At 39.8% G+C, this 22,787-nt stretch overlaps 1 pseudogene across 1 annotated transcript; it reads left to right on the top strand.

Moving 5' to 3' along the window:
• The first annotated feature begins 4,335 nt into the window (after window positions 1-4,335).
• Andpro-ps1 (androgen regulated protein, pseudogene 1) lies at window positions 4,336-21,474 on the top strand (annotated as a pseudogene). Its single transcript, XR_010065130.1, has 4 exons — window positions 4,336-4,484; window positions 14,999-15,094; window positions 15,860-15,973; window positions 21,149-21,474. The product of XR_010065130.1 is annotated as an androgen regulated protein, pseudogene 1 (transcript).
• Window positions 21,475-22,787: the final 1,313 nt, after the last annotated feature.

Below are 22,787 nucleotides of genomic sequence, written 5' to 3'. Positions count from 1 at the left end.
CAGTTCAGGGAATTTTCCTCTGTGCCCAGATATTGACATTCATCCCCAGTTTCTCTTCTATGAGATTCAGTGTATTTGGTTTCATGTGGATGTACTTGATCTTTTGTACAGTGAGATAAGAATGGATCATTTTGAATTCTTCTACTTGCCTAACAAAAATTAAACCAGAGCCATTGGTTGCAAATGCTGTTTTTTTTTTTTTTTTGTTTTTTTTTTGTTTTTTTTTTTTTTTGTTTTGTTTTCCCGCAACTGGCTGGTTTTTGCTTCTTTGTCAAACATCAAGAGATGTCAGTTTTATGAGTGGGAAAACAACCAGGAAAGGGGATAACCTTTGAAACGAAAATAAAAATATCCAATAAAACATTCTCTTCCATTGATCCACCAGTATGTCTCTCTACCAATACCAAGATGTTTTTATTGCTATTGCTCTGTAATAGAACTGGAAGTCAAGGATGGTGATTCCCCCATAGGTTCTTTTATTGTGCAGAATTGTTTTCACTCTCCTGGGTCTTTTGTTACTATAGTAGGATTTGAGAATTGTTCTGTCTATCCCTGTGAAGAATTGAGTTTGGATTTCGATGGGGATTGCAATTAAATCTGTAGACTGTTTTTGGTAAGATGGCCATGTGTACTGTGTTAATCCTGCCAATCTGTGGGCAGAGGAGAATTTTCCATCTTCTGAGATTTTATTCAATTCATTCTTCAGAGACTTGAAGTTCTTGTCATACAGATCTTTCATTTGCTTTGATAGAGTCACACCAAGAAATTTTATATTATTTGGGACTATTGTGAAGGGTGTCATTTCCCTAATTACTTTCTCAGTCCATTTATCCTTTGAGGAGAGGAAGGCTACTGGTTTCTTTGAGTTAATGTTATATCCAGGCATCTTGCTAAAGTTCTTTATTAGTTGTAGGAGTTCTCTCCTGGATTTATTTTGGCTTTTTCATAAATAATATCCTATCATCTGAAAATAGTGATATTTTGACTTCTTCCTTTACAAATTTTATCCCTTTGAACTGCACTTCTTTCTAATTGCTCTGGCTAGAACTTGGAGTACTATATTGAATAGATGAAAAGACTGAGCATCATTGTTTTGCCCCTAATTTGAGATTGTGTCAAGTTTCTCTCCATTAAGTTTGATGTTGCCTATTGGTTTGCTTGATATTGTTTTTCTTAAGTTTACCAATGAACTTTGAATTGCTAATCTCTCAAATATTTTTAACACGAAGGGGTATTTTTCAAAGGCTTTTACAGCATTTAACAAGATGATCTTATGTTTATTTTTTCCCTTCACTTTGTTTATGTAATGGATTAAGTTGATAGACTTCCATATATTGAACCATCCCTGTATCGCTAGGATGAAGCCTAACTATTTTATCATGGGGAATGATCATTTTGATATATTCCTAAATTCAGTTTGTGAGGAATTTATTGAGTATATTTGCATCAATATTCATGAGTAAAATTGTTCTGTAGTGTCCTTTATTTGTGGGTCTTTGTGATTTAGGTAACAGTGTAAATTTAACTTTATAGAAAGTATTGGGTAGTATTCCTTCTGTTTCCCATTGATGGAATAGTTTGACAGGTATTGGTATTAGGTCTTCTTTAAAGGTCTGAAAGAAATCAGCACAAATACCATATGGTTCTGTGCTTTTTTGGTTGGGAGACTTTTCATGACAGCTTCTATTTCTTTAGGAGTTATGGGGTTGTTTAGGTGGTATGTCTGATCCTAATTTAACTTGGATACCTAATATTGGTCTAGAAAATCATCCATTTCACCTAGATTTTCCACTATCATGGAGTATATGCTTTTGCAGTAGGATCTGATTTTTTTTTAATTTCTTCAGTTCTGATTTATGTCTTTAGTTACAGTTCTGATTTTATCAATTTGTATATTGTCTCTATGTACTCTACTTAGTTTGACTAAGGGCTTATCTTGTTGATTTTCTTCAAGAACCAGCTCCTGGTTTTGTTGATTCTTTGTATAGTTCTAATTGTTTCTACTTAGTTGATTCCAGCCACGAGTTTGATTACCTGCCATCTACTCCTCTTGGATGTATTTGATCTTTTTTTCTTCTAAAGATTTCAGATCTATGTCTTCTGGGGTGTGTGGATTAGAGTCCATTGATGTTGAAAGATATTAAGGACCAAAGATTGTTGATTCTTGTTAATATTGTTGTTAGAGGTACAATTATGTTTTTTAGTTATTTTTGTTACTTGTCAGAAGTCTAATTTCTTGCATATTCTTCTGGGTAGTTCCCCTCTTTGTATTGGACTTGTAGTTCTGTTTATTTTCTGTATGACTGTATTAACAAAGGAAATATATTGTTTAAATTTTGATTTGTCATGGAATATCTTGTTTCTCTATCTGTGATGATTGAAAGTTTTGCTGGGTATACTGGCCTGAGCCTGCGTTTGTCTTCTCTTAGGGTCTGTATGACATCTGCCTAAGTTCTTCTGGTTTTTAGAATCTCTGTTTAGAAGTCAGCTGTAATTCTGTAATGTCTGCTTTTATATGTTACTTGATCTTTTTTCCTTACCACTTTCTTTTTTTTTTTCCGGAGCTGAGGACCGAACCCAGGACCTTGTGCTTGCTAGCCAAGCGCTCTACCACTGAGCTAAATCCCCAACCCCTTCCTTACTTTCAATAGTCTTTCTTTGTTCTGTCATTTGGTGTTTTTGTCCTGAGTATGTCAGATTTCCTGTGAGTCATGCTGCCTATGAGATCCTATTATTCTGGTGTGTTTGAGTTACCAGGAGTCAAGCTTCCTCTAAGTTTTATACGAATTGGTGAGGACCCAAATCCCTGGGAACACTCCAGGCACAGCTGCAAACCAGAAGGGATGCATGCCTCTGTTTAGGCAATATTCCTGTGTTCTCCATGTCGCAGAGGGACCAAGTTAGACCCAGTATTGGTACAGACGTTGTGGTGTCACCTGTGATCTTGGTGTGTCACAGTACCTGGGGGTCAAGCTTATTCTGGATGCTGTTGTAGTAGGTAGGGAGCAGGAGACCTAGGTTTAATCTGTGCACAAGTGCAAATTGGAAGGAGGGGTAAATATTAATTACTAATTGCTTCAGGTAATATTTCTAGGGGTAATATTTGTGATACCCTCAGATGACCTTCCCTAAGGGCATTAACTGGGGCTGGTATACACATATTAAGGTGTTTTATTCACCATATTCTCTAAAGTCTTAAGTTAATAGTATAAAACTAATGATAAGATAATTAAGTTTAATTTAAGTAAATTAACCTTTAACTCTCAGATTCTAAACAGGCAAACTATTGTAAAGAATTCGTGAATGAAGGATAATTTAAGTTAAATGAATAAATGAAAATAAAATTTCATTTTTACCACTATGCAAAGCACAACCATTTGAAATTATTCAAAGACATTCCCAAGTGGAGAGCTGATTCTGGTATTACATATTAATATTTTAATATTGTGGACACTATTCCAAACATTATAATATGAAAATAGTTCTATGTTTTAAAATCTCAAGTGCCAAGTTTTAAATAGAAATTACAGGTTTCAAGCAGTGTGTCCTTGGGACTCCCTGATACAATATACCCCAGGATCTATCATTAGATCCCAGATCTTTGCCCTAGAAATATCCTTTAGGACCTTGTGACCTTTGTAATCTAAATTCATAGGGGTCTTTTAGGAGTCCTGCAAAACTAACACTGTAAGCTTTCTACAATAATGGCTACCACAGTAGTTTTAGCAAACAAAATACTTCTCCAGAAATTTGAGAATGAAATCCCTACAGCACATGACAGAAGAGCCAAGGGAGGAATACCAGATATTAAACAAGGACTCAAAAGTACCCATGAACTATGGTGAAACAGGTAACTCAAAAATGCCATTTAGAATGTTCCAAGGAAAATAAAAATTTAATTTCTACTTTGATATCCAGGTCCAATAAATGTTTTACCACTCGGGATAACAAAAAAAAATCAATATTGGAAAGCAGAGGAGGAGAGCCAGGTCTAGTGATGGGAAGGTCTAAGCTGAGAAGTCAGACAAGTGGCAGAAATCCTAAATGGGTATACATGAAGTAACAAGTGTACTAGAGGTATTGAAGTTGGCAAGAATAAGGATAGTGAGGTAAACAAAAAGAGGATTCCATTTGGAAGGTGTGGCTAAATAGGAGGTTCAGCATTTAAGATAAAAGAAGTGTACTTACTTCCCAGGCATCTTGAAACCTCTTCTATTCTGAAGCTCCCCTTTCATATCTGAGAAGAAAATGTGCAAAACCCTATGTGGAACACTGCTCCTACTGGCCATCTTTGTACTGTTTCTGAACTTCAATCATGCAACTGCAAAAAGTACCATGGGAGGTAGGGAATATTTTAAAGGAAACTTCATGGAAAAAACAAACTAAATGATGTATATGATGTCTTCAAATTTCTGTACAACAAGTACAGTGATGACACATATCTCAGCAACATAAAAAATCAGTCATTCATCATGCACATATGGGTAAGTACTTCACCCAGGGTGAGAGACAGTGTTGATTTGTCCATGTGTAGCACTATCCTTTTTTTTAGTCTATTACTACAGTCTTTTCTGTAACCATGCTTGCTTATCTCCAATATACACTATTCATTTTCTGAAACATATGGCTCATGGAAGGTCTTATCACACTACAGATAGAATGACGCATTCTTAGTACTGAAATGCCTTCTCAGAATTGCATTATTCTACCTGATTTCAAAGAACTCCTAAGAGATAGTATCCACACACAGACCAGAAATCCTGCAAAACAAAAAATGCTAGCATACGGTGGGAGCTCTACATCTTATTCTGTTTAAATTTGCTGGAAGTAAATAGGAAACAATATTTTTCTATTTCACAGTTAACATAAGGTGTCCTCTAATTTGGCTAAATGACATTAAACACCAGATGGAAATGTACACTGTTTAATGAAGGACCATACAATAGGACAAACAGAAACACAAATATTTATTATTGAAGAAGGAATGTTTTCATACTCTTTCAAGTATTTCAGTTATGTGTGTGTGTGTGTGTGTGTGTGTGTGTGTGTGTGTGTGTCTTTCTGCATGCGCACGCGAGTGTGTGTGTGTCTGTACATGTGTATTGTTTGGAGCCAGTATGTCACTGTATATATGGAAGTCATAGATGCCTTTGGTTAATTAAATATCTTTTTACATTGATGGGAGAACAGGAACAAACTTGGTATTTCCGCCTTATTAATTGCATCTTTCCTTACTGCAATCTCTAGATAGCCTAATTCTAATTATTATTATGGGAAATGAAGTTTCCCTCATACTACTCATTATGAGTTCACAGCATCCTTGTTGATCCTGCCTCCTTTCTGTCCAGTGTTACATGTGGCCATGTTTGCTTCATCCTCCTCACTGTCATGTAGTGCAAGGGGCTTCTGGTATGTGGGTTTATGTCAATATGTTTTTTCCAAATCTCATGATAATAACTATTTGTGTACTTCAGCAAACTATGGAATTTTCTATATAGTAAATATTTCTTTCTGGAAAATGAAGAGTCATTGTATTGCTCTGATAATATCATACTTATTTCCTTCTTGTATATGACCACTGACATCGACAACCAGGGCAGACTATGGCTCCCACATTCTCTGTTCAGCTGTGCTTTACATACAGAACCTGAGAAAGTTTTCTAATATAGATATTGAGTAAGATTCTATTCCACAGTGGAAAATGGCCATTTCTTCTAGGCTAGATGCAGATGCTATTAACCCAAAAAAGTTGATTGACAATGGCAAGACACAAAAATGATGTTAAATGTGCTAGGTGAGAACCTACAGAAAAAGAACTTAAGGGTATATTTCAAAAGGTGCATGTGTGCGCTTTATTAAAATTCACCATGCGGTCGACACCTCTGTCTCCTGCGCAGGATACGTGTCGGCCCGGAGATCCCCATAATAGATCTCCATAATAAACCTCGTCTTTGCTTATTATATCCAAAATGGTCTCTCTGTGTCTGGGGTCCACGATTTCCCAAGACTTGAATAAGGGTCTCTCTTCGGGGATCTTTCTTTTGGGGACTCGTCCGGGATTGGTGTTTGATGGGGCGCACCATCCTGAGACTCGAGCTAGGATCTTTCATTTGGGAGCTCGTCCGGGATCTTCGCGACCACCCCAGACTCTGAAGACCCCTTGGAGGTGAGTTGGATGTTTGTCTGAGTGTTTCTGTGTGAGCAGTGCCGCATTGGTCAATCTGTGTCTGTCTGTTTTGGTTCTGCCGTGTGTGTATATGTGTGTGTCTTAGTACCAATCAGTGTTAAGAGGATGGATGGGTATTCCTGCCCTGTGCTAAGAGGGTGGATGGGTATTCCTGCCCTGTGCTAAGAGGGTAGATGTGTATTCCTGCCCTGTGCTAGGAGAGTGGAGTGTATCCCTACTCGGTGCAGCTGCCTTTGAGGTCTGTGAGGATCATCTGGCTCCCGCAAGCTGAAGCCCCTGGAAGACGTTCCATGGGAGGAGAGCAGTTGGGAGAGCCCGACTGTGGGCAGTCAGGAGGACCTGACTGTGGGTTTCTGAAACAAAGGAAATGGAGTGCTCCTTTTACCTAGGCGGGAGTGGATGAGGAATCCCACTCCGTCGGAGGTCGCGTTCGGCTGCCTATTTAAGTATAGGTGCGGACAAGTGTGCTTGGACGTGTTAGTGTCTGTTGTCTGTATTCTGTTTCTGTGTTTGGTGTTCTTTTTCTTTGCCATGGGGCAGACTGTGACAACCCCTTTGTCTTTGATGGTGGACCATTGGAAGGACGTTAGGGAAAGAGGACACTCTGGAATCCTCTTGGGAGGTGGAATCAGATGGTCCATCTCATCCCAGAAGTGGCTAAGGTTAAACTGCAGTTTGGGCCAGGTACTGAAGGTACCAGGCATCTGTGGAAATTGGTTATAGGATGCTTTGTCTTGGACTTGTTTGTCTGGTTTGTTTTCTGTGGTATTGTCTAGTGTCTTTTTGGCTTTTGTTTCGTTTTTGAATTTGGACTGACGACTGTGTTTAAAATCTTGGACTGACGACTGTGTTTGAAATCATGGAACTGTTTGCTTTGTTTGTCAATGAGTTTTACTTGGTCCTCTTGGTGCTTAAGTTAAAAGATGAAAATAATTTGCTTGAGAGAATTTGTTTTCTGCCAGGAGTTTTATCTTTCTCTCTTGAGCCTCCTCCCCAAGGAGAGATGCCCCAGGTTGGGGAGCAGAGAAGCCCCTAAAATAGTTTCAAAAAGAATCTACAACAAACTGTGAAGAACTTTGTTTTGCTAGTCAAAATTTAGAATTCAGGCTTTGGCTGTGGCCAAGGTCAGGATTAATGTTTTCTTTTCCATGGGCCTTTAGCCAAGTGAGACAGCTTGGTGAAGGACTACTACTGTAGTCCTGGTATTCAGAGACACGGGGAGAGCTATACTTTTGTTTTTTTTTTTTTTTTATTAAAGGTTGGTACTATAGTATTAACAATCTCTTTATTAGATGTAAGAGACAGGAAGCCCCAGGTGAACTGGTTACAATTCTTTTGTCAGCTGCTTAGTATCTAGCACCCAGTTTCTAACCATCCCTCCATCCTTTTGTTATTAGTTGTTACTAGAAGCCTAGTGTCATTTGGAGGCTGGTTTACTTGAGAGGCAAAGCCACCAAGCTGACACTGAAGAGAGGTACTCCTTAAGGGAAAATCTAAGTCCAGAGAGGCAGCCGGTAACAGATAGGCTGCCCCTCTGCTCGCCTTTCTGTTTCATAGACAAAGCTTGTGCTTATATTTACAATGGCCTTTTTGTCCAAAAAAGGCCTCCTAGTTTAGCGGTGTGACTAAATGCTATTTGTCCTCTTCAGTGGACCTCTATTCTCTAGATTCCCTTCTTGTTTTCTCACCATCCCACTTGAGAACTGTTACAGGTCTTCTTTACCACTGAGGAAAGACAAAATCCTACTAGAGGCCAGAAAGAATGTTCCAGACATGGATGGAAGGCCCTCACTCCTGACTGTTGACTTCAATACCCCTGAAGGTAGGGAGTGCTCCGGGTCTGCCCCCAGGCTCCAAGGGTGGATCTCCAAGGGGCTGGAAAAAGCCCCACCAATCTGGCTAAGATAAGGAAAGTATATGAAGAGAAAGTTACAGAAATTTAAAGGGTTAAGCTAAGTTGCTGAGAGTTAATATAAGTTACTGAGAAAGTAAGTTTGAACAGAGAGACTGAGAAAGAGAAAGAAGTAAGATGAAAAGAGCAGGAAGCTAGGGAAAAGAGACAAAAAGAAGAGGAAGTTAGAGAGATAAATAGAGATAAAAGACAAGAGAGGAACATATACTAGCCACAGTAGTTAGGGAACCTAGGAAGACAGTAGAGAAGAGAATTCCTGGCTAAAGATCAGTGTGCCTAATGCAAAGAAAAAGTACACTGGGTCAAGGACTGCCACAGGAAGAACAAGAGGGGCCTCCCCAGTGACTCCAAAGGCAAGCCTCTTGGTCCTAGAGTGCTGACTATGCACAAAGATGGAAGGAAAGCCTGCCCAGTTGTTTTGTGAATGCAGAGGGCCTAACACTCTGTGCTCCTATGTCCAAATGGACTAGTGTCCAGCAAAAGACCATGAGTACAGGGGACTACCAACAACAAATGATACTTATGAACTGCCCGAAGAACAGTGGACCTTGGCGTGGGCCGGGTAACCCACTAGTTCATGGTCATCCCTGACTGCCCCTATCCCTTGCTCATAAGAAATTTGCTCTCCAAAATGGCTTGTGTGGGCTGAATTGGCTGGGTGAGGCCATGTGTATGCATATCTGCAGACTGTGTATGTGGAGCTTAAGACCTGTCTCAGTGCACCAGTACCTGATGCTGGGAGATGTGTGGCTTAGTGCTGTTCTGCCTGGAACACGTCACTCCTGCCAGCCAGGCACTAACAATTATCACCCATTCCAGGACTTAAACTGTGATAGAGTGGCTGATGTTTTGCCTTTGAATAAAATGTCCCAGAGGATGGGACCACTGGTCAGCTGCCATGGACTAGATGCTCCACTGGTTGGGGGCAATCTGGTCACCTTGCTGCCCAATCCAGACCTGGAGCCACCATAGCACGAGTGTCAAGTACTGGCAGAAGCCCATAGGTGGAAGAAAGACCTCTGCGACTGGCTGATTGACCCCTGCTGAAAGCCGAGGACCTTGTTCACAGACGGAAACAGTTCTCTTCATGAAGGTCAGAGATAAGTGGGTGCTGCCATGGTGGACAACACAATGTCATCTGGAATGGCAGAACCCCAACCCCCCAGCACAAAAGTGCCGCAGATGTCTTTACCATCTCTTGGATGACCTGATGAAGCCAACAACCGTGAGTATTATTCATTGCTCAGGATATCAGGAGAGAAGAGATTCAGTGACATGGGGCAGTAACAAAGCAGATCAAGTGGCTCAAGAAATGGCTATGCAGGAGCCTATCCTGGTTACAGGCCTGCAGGAGACAGCCACTGGGACTGGGATTGGACTAATGGATGGCCTCACTTATAATGCATGACAGAAGAAAAGGCCCAAATTGCTTAAATGAAAAAAAAAAGACAATGGCACACTTGAGGGGAAAGCTATACTCCCCAGAGAACAAAAAAAAAAGACTCACTTTGCCAGATACAGAAATGGACTCACTTAGATAAAAAGTTTGTCCAAAATGACACCCTTCATAATAGACCCAAATAATATAAAGTACCTCAGTGTGACTTTAACAAAGCAAGTAAAAGATCTGTACAATAAGAACTTCAAGACAATGAAGAAGGAAATTGAAGAAGACCTCAGAAGATGGAAAGATCTCCCATGCTCATGGATTGGCAGGATTAATATAGTAAAAATGGCAATTTTACCAAAAGCGATCTACAGATTCAATGCAATCCCCATCAAAATACCAATCCAATTCTTCAAAGAGTTAGACAGAACAATTTGCAAATTCATCTGGAATAACAAAAAACCCAGGATAGCTAAAGCTATCCTCAACAATAAAAGGACTTCAGGGGGAATCACTATCCCTGAACTCAAGCAGTATTACAGAGCAATAGTGATAAAAATTGCATGGTATTGGTACAGAGACAGACAGATAGACCAATGGAATAGAATTGAAGACCCAGAAATGAACCCACACACCTATGGTCACTTGATTTTTGACAAAGGAACCAAAACCATCAAATGGAAAAAAGATAGCATTTTCAGCAAATGGTGCTGGTTCAACTGGAGGTCAACATGTAGAAGAATGCAGATTGATCCATTCTTATCACCCTGTACAAAGCTTAAGTCCAAGTGGATTAGGACCTCCACATCAAACCAGACACACTCAAACTAATAGAAGAAAAACTAGGGCAGCATCTGGAACACATGGGCACTGGAAAAAATTTCCTAAACAAAACACCAATGGCTTACGCTCTAAGATCAAGAATCGACAAATGGGATCTCATAAAACTGCAAAGCTTCTGTAAGGCAAAGGACACTGTGGTTAGGACAAAACGTCAACCAACTGTTCGGATAAGATCTTTACCAATCCTACAACAGATAGAGGGCTTATATCCAAAATATACAAAGAACTCAAGAAGTTAGACCGCAGGGAGTCAAATAACCCTATTAAAAAATGGAGTTCAGACCTAAACAAAGAATTCACAGTTGAGGAATGTTGAATGGCTGAGAAACACCGAAAGAAATGTTCAACATCTTTAGTCATAAGGGAAATGCAAATCAAAACAACCCTGAGATTTCACCTCACACCCGTGAGAATGGGTAAGATCAAAAACTCAGGTGACAGCAGATGCTGGTGAGGATGCGGAGAAAGAGGAACACTCCTCCATTGTTGTTGGGATTGCAGACTGGTACAACCATTCTGGAAATCAGTCTGGAGGTTCCTCAGAAAATTGGCCATGAACTGCCTGAGGATCCAGCTATACCTCTCTTGGGCATATACCCAAAAGATGCCCCAACATATAAAAAAGACACGTGCTCCACTATGTTCATTGCAGCCTTATTTATAATAGCCAGAAGCTGGAAAGAACCCAGATGCCCTTCAACAGATGAATGGATACAGAAATTGTGGTACATCTACACAATGGAATATTACTCAGCTATCAAAAACAATGACTTTATGAAATTCGTAGGCAAATGGTCGGAACTGGAAAATATCATCCTGAGTGAGGTAACCCAATCACAGAAAAACACACATGGTATGCACTCATTGATAAGTGGCTATTAGCCCAAATGCTTGAATTACCCTAGATGCCTAGAACAGATGAAACTCAAGACGGATGATCAAAATGTGAATGCTTCACTCCTTCTTTAAAAGGGGAACAAGAATACCCTTGGCAGGGAAGAGAGAGGCAAAGATTAAAACAGAGACTGAAGGAACACCCATTCAGAGCCTGCCCCACATGTGGCCCATACATATACAGCCACCCAATTAGACAAGATGGATGAAGCAAAGAAGTGCAGACCGACAGGAGCCGGATGTAGATCGCTCCTGAGAGACACAGCCAGAAAACAGCAAATACAGAGGCGAATGCCAGCAGCAAACCACTGAACTGAGAATAGGTCCCCTATTGAAGGAATCAGAGAAAGAACTGGAAGAGCTTGAAGGGGCTCGAGACCCCAAAAGTAAAACAATGTCAAGCAACCAGAGCTTCCAGGGACTAAGCCACTACCTAAAGACTATACATGGACTGACCCTGGACTCTGACCCCATAGGTAGCAATGAATAGCCTAGTAAGAGCACCAGTGGAAGGGGAAGCCCTGGGTCCTGCTAAGACTGAACCCCCAGTGAACTAGACTGTTGGGGGGAGGGCGGCAATGGGAGGACGGTTGGGAGGGGAACACCCATAAGGAAGGGGAGGGGGGAGGGGGATGTTTGCCCGGAAACCGGGAAAGGGAATAACACTCGAAATGTATATAAGAAATACTCAAGTTAATAAAAAAAAAAGTTTGTCCAAATAGTTAAGGTGTATGTAATAGACTTTAAGATTTTAGGCAGAGAGAGAGTAAAAAGTATAAGGTATGTCAATAAGTGAATTCATAGCAAGCAAACAGGGCAAAGAGACCTAGAGAGTTTAGTGAAAAGTCGAAGTGAACTTCACTGAGATAAAACCAGGAAAATATGATCGCAAGTATCTCCTAGTGCTTGTAGATACTTTCTTAGGAATAGATAGAAGCCTTCCTCACCAAGCAAGAGATGGCCTCGGCAGTCATCAAGAAGATACTGGAAGAAATCTTCCCCAGGTCTGGAGTGCCCAAGGTAATCTGGTCAGACAACGGCCCGACTTTCGTTGCCAAGGTAAGCCAGGGTGTGGCCAAGTATTTAGAGGTCGATTGGAAATTACATTGTTTCTACAGACCTCAAAGTTCAGGACAGGTAGAGTAAATAAATAAAACTATAAAGAGACCCTGACCAAATTGGCCATGGAGACTGGGGCAGACTGGGTGGCACTCCTTCCCTCTTGCTCTCTTCAGAGCAAGAAATATCCCTTCCAGATTCAGCCTTACCCCCTTTGAGATCTTATATGGGGCCTCAGCTGTATTAGATGATGTTATTGAACCAACATGTCATAGTAATAATGATTTGTATGCCAGGCTAAAAGACCTACAGGTGATACAGAAAGAAGTCTGGTCACAGCTGGCAACAGCCTATACCCCAGGGACCCCTGAGACATCTCATCAGTTCCAGGTCGGAGACTCAGCTACATACGATGACACAGAGCCCAGACACTTGAGCCTCACTAGAAAGGATCGTACCTGGTGCTGCTGACCACTCTGACAGCCGTCAATTCTCAGCCCTCACCAGCCGCATACTAGCTGTTGGGGCTGAGAGCTGGGACCTAGAGGGACACTCAACATGTTTGCCCTGGGTTCCATTGGGATAGGTGTGGGAATAGGCTTGACTCCTACAAAAAGATAGAGACACTTAACAAGGTTGGTTTGAGTCTTGGTTCACTCGGTCTCCTTGGATGACTACCCTACTCTCTGCTATGGCTGGCCCATTACTAATAATTTTCTTGGTTTTAGTTTTTGGCCCCTGCATGACAAGCAGGTTAATTGCTTTTGTTAAAAATCGAGTGGGTACTGTTCAGTTGATGGTTCTGAGACAACAGTACCAGTCAGTTAGGACAACTGGTGAGACCAAATACGAGACTTGATATCAAAATTCTAAGATTAGAATTACTTAGTAGAAGAAGAGGAGAATGAAAGGAAAATTATACAGATTTAAGTTTCAAAAATATGAAGTTAAAAGAATAAGTTTCAAAATTCACAGACTCAGGGCTAAACACTGTGAAACACAAGTCCAGGCAGCCCCACCCGGACTAACAGACCATAAAGATAAAGAAAAGGAATGCAGGAACCAGCCCGAGTTATTTCGACTGACTCATAAACCATTTGACAGGAAGGCACCTCCCCAAGCTTACTCAGAGCCACACTTTAACCAGATGTCCTTCAAACCCTGATAAGCCCCTGGCTTCTAAAATCGAATGCCCCAGTCAGCACGTACTCTTCTGCTGTGCTGTAATCTCACTGCTATGTTTGAATGAGCCAATCACTTATAGCCGAGCCGACTCTCCCCATCCCCCTGTTCCTCACCCTATAAAAATCCCTTGCTTCTAAAAGTCCAGGTCGACACCTCTGTCTCCTGCACGGGATATGTGTCAGCCTGGAGATCCCCGTAATAGATCTCCATAATAAACCTCGCCTTTGCTTATTACATCCAAAAAAAAATAATTAACCATGCACAATGAGCCAAATTTCAAATTGTATGGAGACCTCTAAAGGACAGGTAAAGTCATCTGAGCAATTCCCAGCATGGAATTTGTAGGCTTGTATTTTCAAATTAACCTGGAGATTATACATCCTTTTTTCTAGTGACCTTGGAATGATCCTGGAGCAGCATTTAGGAACTAGAGTCCTAATTTTGAAAAAAAAAAAAAAAAAAAAAAAAAAAAAAAAAAAAAAAAAAAAAAAACATTAGGACCTATGACCGATGCAACTAGTAACCAACTGTGAAGGATGACCACCTTGTACGCTATATCATTCAGCAATGTAGAGTCAACCCCTGAAACATACTACACTCAACCAATTTGTTAGTCAAGGCACGAATACTAGACTTTCCAAAAACCTGAGTAAATGTTAAAATTATAAAATTACAAAAAAGGAAAATGTGCAATCCAAACATATAACAAAGATGCCTATTGTTCAGTGTATACCTGAGTCGAAATGTAGACACAGGATAAGCATCATTCCAGGGAAGATTGTCCTTACTCATGGTTTCAAAGGACAAATTCTATTATTTTAGCTTGGTTTCTTCCAGGAAATGTATCTGAGATTCCCTCCGCAATGAATATGTAAGTGCCAATTTGTTAACTGCACAAGTGAGTAAAATGCCATGAGATATGTTAGTATCAATGATCAAATTTAGAATTGAGACACTCAAAGGCTCTATTTATTTGTGATGAAGTTTCCCCTCGTGTGTAGCATTCCAAATTCTCCTGTCCACTGAAGGAACTATAATTAGAAACCAAATGAAAGGGATGCTCTGTGTTAAATGTAGGTATTAATGGTGATCATTAGGTGAACAAACCAACCTGAAACCTTGTTAGAGGTGCAAAGTGTGACTACCTTTTATCCTGAAATTAATAGGATCATTCAATTCATGCTGCATTCTAAAGCCTCCCTTCTTCTCAGAGCAGATCATGTATTGGGAATGGTTCTTACCTGTCCTTTTGGTTTCTATTCCAGGCTGGTTCTACCTTATTAACAATATTGAAAAATGTTAGTCACAGACTTCCAACGTTGATGTCTTATTTCTTCTATTTCTTAGAGTAAAGATGTACACAGAAAAAGGTCCTGAAAATCATTCTGTTGGAAGTAGTTTGTGTGTGTTTTCAGATGGCAATAATATTGACATGGATCCAAAATAAAAGTGTTAGCTACAAAAGTAAATTAAAGCATACATGTAAATAAAAATACAGAACTACAAAACAATTGTGCTCCTTTCTTCATAGGAAATTGGAGAAATTGAAATGGTTAAAACCACATGTAAAAAGACTGAGTCTGACTTCCACCAATGTCATTTAGAGAGGGAATTCTATGCCATAAAGGTGTGTATTTGGTAATGCCTTGTCTCCTGAGAAGTTGGGCAGGGTGGCAGAGGTACTATGCTCATGCATTGGTATAGATATATGGATATTTTGAGAAAATGTGAGTATTGGAGAGAAATGTGTAGAAATGTAGTTATTTATGAAGGGATAGAGCTGGGGATAAATATACAAGAACTTGTGGGTTAGAGTAAGGGTATGTGCACAAATCATAAACTTGAATTTTGAAGTGTTTTCCATTGAACTCTTCATACTGAGCAGAAAACCTTCTGTAAGTTGGTGTTCCTCTCTGGATTAGAGGACCCTTTTCAACGACACTTCCTTTGGAGATGATAATTAATTAACCTGAGCTTCAGCAGCTTTCCGTGTGGCCATGAAAGAAAAGAGCCCCAAACAGGCCAAAGGTATCCAGTGCTGCCCCTTAAATTTTCAATATGTATAGAGTTGTTTCTGGCAACACTGTAACTCACAGATATAATCCTTTCATTCCTAATTCCACTGAATGGATTTTATTCTTCTCTTTTGTCATGTTTCCTTCTTCTTATTAGCACAAGACAACTCATGAAAGATGCTCATAATCAAACAACCAGTAAGGTGGGAAACAATTTCTATGAAGATAAGTTTTATTTGTTGTGTGAGGAATAATCCATGCAGCTAAAGAATGCTGAAATAAATGATAAAAAATAATTATTTCCATTTCAAAGAGCTACTACAAAGAGAAACTTACCAATGAGAAGTGATACAATTAATCCTGTTCCTTTTCTAAAGCGGACTCCTGGAGAAACAATGTACTATATATCATTGCCTGGAAGAATCAGATGCAGGAAGTTCCTGTCTAATCTGGGCAAATGTCCCTTCCAAGAACAAACAGAAGAACTGAAGGTATGAACACTAAGTGACCCCTCTTGCTGAAAAAACCTTGTGAAAAATAGGACCGGTGTATAATATCTGAGAAGGGTTTTGTGCTAGTATTTTATGCTTGCAGCAAGGTAATATAAATGAAGTGCACAGGAAAAGATCATGTGCAAACTTTTATAGAGAGAAAGTGGGGATGATCAATAAGAAAAATAGATACACTTGTTGAGTGCATCAATTCCTCTAAAGTAGCACTGTGCACAGATGAGGAGGAAAAGTCCATAACAATTATTATTCTCCATTTGCTGGGAACTTTACTTCCAAGGGTATGATTGAATTTTTGCTCATTGACAGAATAAAGTGTTGTGGATATGGTTGCTTGTCAGAAGAGAGTCTCTTATTCCCAACCTCACCATCATTTACAAGGTTTACTTTTAAAAGCCCCACACAGTCATTCAGGTACTGAGGTGTGGTGGTTATAAGCAGACCAAAGGTTCATGACCTCTGGCCTTTAACTATCTCTTACTGTTCTGGTTCCAGAAGCTAATGGTTTCTGACTTTTGATTGCTGATGTTAGGAGAGTATTGGGAAAAGAAACTTAGTTACTTGGCTGCTTTTACTTGGGGATCTCTTGATAGATAGGTAAGAGCCTAGGAATTCATTAACCTTTTGTGAATCATAGAAAATGAAAAAGTGTAAAATTAAAGTCAAGCATACACCACACACACACACACACACACACACACACACACTCACACACTCACACACACACAAATTTGGCTGATGACAACCATTCAACTTCAAAAGTGCACATGTATACATATAGGCATACATTTTAATAATAAATATTATTAAGCATACATATGTATGTACATACACACAGACAGACAGATATACATATATACTATATAAAAAGTAAATATAAACATTTTGTGAATAGAGAATATCCCACTACAACTACACGTTACATTTTATTTTTCTCTGAGTATTTTTTAGCTTTTTAGAATATACCTCACAGATGAAATTTCAAAAAAAGGAGTTATGGAAGGTTGTAGATAGTCAGTTCAAAGTAGTGTTTCACTCTATAAACTCATTATAAGTTTAAAACAACAGTTTCACATGTCCTTGCTAAATTCCAGTGCACACTGTTAGCATCATGCCTGGATACTACCTAGAATTAATGTCTTTCATTGATCTAAGGTATGTCTCAAATTTCTTTCTCATCTTACTTGAATCTTTAAAGCTCATTTCATTCATTATAATTCATTCATTATTCTATGAGGAGGTGCATGTACTGTTCTTGATTTTAACTTTATTACATCTTTCTGGGAAAATAAAACCTTCTCCTTAAATTTCTATCTAAAATTATTGAATCGAATCAAGAATTCTATAGTCATTAATTCATCTAAAAAGCACTATTATTTTTTAATCTTTATTAACTTGAGTATTTCTTATTTACATTTCGATTGTTATTCCCCTTCCAGGTTTCTGGGCCAACATCCCCCTAACCCTTCCTCCTCCCCTTATATATGGGCTTCCCCTACCCATCCTCCCCACAACAATCACGTTAACTCATGGATCAGTCTTGGCAGAAACAAGGGCTTCTCCTTCCACTGGTGCTCTTACTAGGCTATTCATTGCTACCTATGAGGTTGGAGCCTAGGGTCAGTCCAGTCTTTGGGTAGTGGCTTAGTCCTTGGAAGCTCTGGTTGGTTGGCATTGTTGTTCATATGGGGTCCCCAGCCCCTTCAAGCTCTTCCAGTCCTTTCTCTGATTCCTTCAAGAGGGTCCCGTTCTCAGTTCAGTGGTTTGCTGCTGGCATTCGCCTATGTATTTGCTGTATTCTGGCTATGTCTCTCAGGAGAGATTGGGAGAGTGCGGTTCCAGTCAGCCTGCACTTCTTTGCTTCATCCATCTTATCTAGTTCCCTGACTGTATGTGTATGGGCCAAATGTGGGGCAGGCTCTGAATGGGTGATCCTTCTGCCTCTCTTCTAAACTATGCCTCCCTATTCTCTCCCAAGGGTATTCTTGTTCCCTTTTATTATTATTATTATTATTATTATTATTATTATTATTATTATTATTATTATTAACAACTTGAGTACTTCTTATATACATTTCAAGTGTTATTCCCTTTCCCGGTCTCTGGGCTAACATCCCCCTAATCCCTCTCCCTCCCCTTCACTATGGGTGTCCCCCTCCCCACCCTCCCCCCATTGCCGCCCTCCCCCCAACAATCTAGTTCACTGGGAGTTCAGTCTTAAGGGGTGGAGCATTCGCATTTTGGTCATCGTTCCTGAGTTTCATGTGTTCTGTGCATCTAGGGTAATTCAAGCATTTGGGCTAATAGCCACTTATCAATGAGTGTATACCATGTATGTCTTTCTGTGATTGGGTTAGCTCACTCAGGATGATATTTTCCAGTTCCAACCATTTGCCTACGAATTTCATAAACTCGTTGTTTTTGATAGCTGAGTAATATTCCATTGTATAGATGTACCACATTTTCTGTATCCATTCCTCTGTTGAAGGGCATCTGGGTTCTTTCCAGCATCTGGCTATTATAAATAAGGATGTTATGAACATAGCGGAGCACCTATCTTTGTTATATGTTGGGGCCACTTTTGGGTATATGCCCAAGAGTGGTATAGCTATGTCCTCAGGTAGTTCAATGTCCAACTTTGTGAGGAACCTCCTGACTGATTTCCAGAATGGTTGTGCCAGTCTGCAATCCCACCAACAATGGTGGAGCATTCTTCTTTCTCCCCATCCCGCCAGCATTTGCTGTCACCTGAGTTTTGGATCTTAGCCATCCTCACTGGTTTGAGGTGAAATCTCAGGGTTGTTTTGATTTGCATTTCCCTTATGACTAAAGATGTTGAACATTTCTTTAGGTGTTTCTCAGCCATTCAGCATTCCTCAGCTGTGAATTCTTTGTTTAGCTCTGAATCCCATTTTTTAGTAGGGTTATGTGTCTTCCTGCAGTCTAACTTCTTGAGTTCTTTGTATATTTTGGATATTAGCTCTCTATCTGTTGCAGGATTGGTAAAGATCTTTTCCCAATCCATTGGTTGCCGTTTGTCCTAACTATTGTCCTTTGCCTTACAGAATCTTTGCAGTTTTATGAGAACCCATTTGTCTATTCTTGAACTTAGAGCATAAGCCACTGGGGTTTTCTTCAGGAAATTTTCTCCAGTGCCCATGAGTTCGAGATGCTTCCCCACTTTTTCTTCTATTAGTTTGAGTGTATCTGGTTTGATGTGGAGGTCCTTGATCCACTTGGACTTAAGCTTTGTACAGGGTGATAAGCATGAATCAACCTGCATTCTTCTACATGCTGACCTCCAGTTAAACCAGGACTATTTGCTGAAAATGCTACCTTTTTTCCATTGGATGGTTTTGGATCCTTTGTCAAAAATCAAGTGACCATAGGTGTGTGGGTTCATTTCTGTGTCTTCAGTTCTATTCCATTGGTCTATCTGTCTGTCTCTGTACCAATACCATGCATTTTTTATCACTATTGCTCTGTAATACTGCTTGAGTTCAGGGATAGTGATTCCCCCAGAAGTCCTTTTATTGTTGAGGATAGTTTTAGCTATCCTGGGTTTTTTGTTATTCCAGATGAATTTGCAAATTGTTCTGTCTGACTCTCTGAAGAATTGGATTGGTATTTTGATGGGGATGGCATTGAATCTGTAGATTGCTTTTGGTAAAATGGCCATTCTTACTATGTTAACCCTGCCAATCCAGGAGCATGAGAGATCTTTCCATATTCTGAGGTCTTCTTCAATTTCTTTCTGCAGAGACTTGAATTTCTTATCATACAGATCTTTTACTTGCTTGGCTAAAGTCACACCTAGGTACTTTATACTATTTGGGGCAATTATGAAGGATGTCATTTCCCTCATTTCTTTCTCAGCTTGTTTCTCTTTTGTTCAGAGAAATGGTTATCCATTTATTTGAGTTAATTTTATACCTAGCCACTTTGCTGAAGGAGTTTATCAGGTTTAGTAGTTCTCTGGTGGAACTTTAGGGATCACTTAAATATACTATCATATCATCTGCAAATATTGACATTTTCACTTCTTCTTTTCCAATCTTTATCCCCTTGATATCCTTTTGTTGTCTGATTTCTCTGGCTAGAACTTCAAGAACTATATTGAATAAGTAGGGAGAGAGTGGGCAGCCTTGTCTAGTCCCTGATTTTAGTGGGATTGCTTTGTTTCTACTTGGTTGATTTCAGCTCCGAGTTTGTTTATTTCCTGCCTTCTACTACTCCTGGGTATATTTGGTTCATTTTGTTCTAGAGCTTTTAGGTGTGCTGTCAAGCTGCTGATATATGCTCTCTCCTGTTTCTTTCTGCAGGCAGTCAGAGCTATGAGTTTTCCTCTTAGCACAGTTTTCATTGTGTCCCATAAGTTAGGGTAAGTTGTACCTTCATTTTCATTAAATTCTAAGAAGTCTTCAAACAGCACTACTACATAAAATATGTTTTCATATTGATATGAAGAATCTGTGCTCAATATTGTGAGATGATGCCCAGAAATTATTAAGCAGTAATAGTGGCAGGAAAGCAATATCAGAAGTGAGAAGCTATTTTGGGATTGATCCATGCCTTTCAGAGCACACCAATCACAGCTATGCAAAATGGTGGGCCATCTCCAGAAAACCTACTTGCTTGCCATCACCTTTCCTACATGGTTGGTCCCGTGCATCTAAAAGATCTGCCATATGTTCATGACTTTAATCCCTCTTGTTGAAATCCTGTTCAACTGCCAGATGCTGTCTTACACATTGGATTCCTCTGATAATGTGGGTGGCAGCACTTATCTTCTCCAATATTTGTATCACACCTTATTTTCACATCAATATTCCCTTCTTTGATTTTTTTCCATGTGCCATGCTTAATGATTGTCAAGGTCTAGAACTAGATGGGCCCTGATCCTGGGGACTCATGTTGTGTAACCGGATTCAGGATCTCATGAGTTCTTGATTGTTCACATAAAATCTTGTGAACTTTAGACAATTTTGTCAATGACATAGTCCACTGAAGAGTTATGCTGAATATCCAGGGACCCAAGGACACTGGGATGACCAGTGTGTCATTTACATGGTTACCATTTCCATTTCACTTAGCAGGATTATTATACTCTTTTTAATTTTAATATCCCTAACGATCTATATTTCTTTCCATTTTTAGAGAGAAATATGTTACTTTCAACTGTATCCTGATTATTATGAGCAAAATATGAATGCTGTAAGATTCAATTGTTATACTGAATGAGACTCTGAGCCTGACTGGACTGTTACCCACCACTTGCAGACATTGATTATAGTTCTGGAACTCTAATATGGAATCACCCTTCAGTCTGGATGCCAGGAGTCGCAGAGATATGCAGTCCAGTTATGTACACCTGAACAATTGTCTTCCTTTTACTTTTCACACACTTCTTTTAAATGAACCATTGTAAGCCTCCCATGAAAAACCTATGCTTTGCTCAATAAAGGTACTCCCAATCCTCTTGAGTTTTTGTCTGAGAACAACTGCAATGCGGGTAAATGGAATCAAATGCAAAGAACCCTGAGGCTCTTATCAACAAGTCTGTGTCAAGTATGTTCTATTCTCTGTGATGATATCCAAGTTTCATAGGCACTTGCAGTTCCTCCTGTATAAATGAAGACTCTTACTTTCTATGTAAGAAGACTGAAATATAGTGAATAATCTTCCATCTCAAGGAAGATATGCCCTGTAGTTATAACAGCAACGTTACAGTAACATCTAACTGAGTCATGTGGATGACTAACATTCCCAAAAATCACAGCCAGGCCTTTGTTACTATCCTATCTATAGCTCAAAAAATCACTCATAGGGTTGACTTTGTATAAGATCTGTTGTTTTAAACCTTTAAAGAAAAAGAATCATCTCACTTCTGGATAGGAGAATATAAAACTAATGTTCTCTGAGAGAAAATATCAACAGAGGTATGCACAGAACTAATATGCTAGATAGCACATCCCATTTGGTATATATCACACCTGTGTTATATATAAATATGCATGCCGATTCTATTTTTAAATTTTAAGAATTATACATTATCTGAGGATGCCGAAGGGAAAACGTATATTCTGTGCCCCTATGGATTTGTAAAATTAAATCATATAATTCAATGTGGTGGAACTATATAAACATTTGTGTATAACTGCATCTGCACCCAGAGATGAGGCTGTCCACAGCCTTTGGATACAAAACCTGCTGGCAGAGAGCTGGTCTGCCAGAAGGGCCCTTCCACCTAAGCTCACAGGTAGGACCCCACTTTCGCTCCACTGACTATCCAAAAAGAAAGCTGCCTAGAGCACAGGGTGGGCAGGAACTGCAGGTCTGCCTAAGACTGTACACCCCTGTCTCCATCAGCTTCCAGAAGTATGCAAGTTACTGGACCCACATGGAAGATTGTTACAGGACACATCCTGTCTCCATCTGAGCCCAGAGATAAGGCTGTCTGACAGCCCATAAGACTCAAAACCTGCCCACAGAGAGCAGGTCTCCTGGGAGTTTGCACATGCCTAGGATCACAGGCTCATAGGCTTACAGGCCCACATACGGTAAAAGATCCAGTCAGAGACAGCAAGACCAACAACATCAGAGATTACCAGATGGTGAGAGGCAAGCACAAGAACCTAAGCAACAGGAACCTACACTGCTTGGCATCATCAGAATCCAGTTCTCCTACCACAGTAGCTATGGGATATTCCAAAACAGTGGAAAGCAAGATTTAGATTAGAAATCACATCTCATAATGATGACAGATGTCTTTAAGAAGGACATAAATAACTCCCCT

This window comes from Rattus norvegicus, chromosome 3 (assembly GCF_036323735.1).
Source record: "Rattus norvegicus strain BN/NHsdMcwi chromosome 3, GRCr8, whole genome shotgun sequence".
Classification (NCBI taxonomy): Eukaryota; Metazoa; Chordata; class Mammalia; order Rodentia; family Muridae; genus Rattus; species Rattus norvegicus.
Note: the sequence above shows the minus strand (reverse complement) of the source record. Positions and strands in the feature narration are given on the sequence as shown.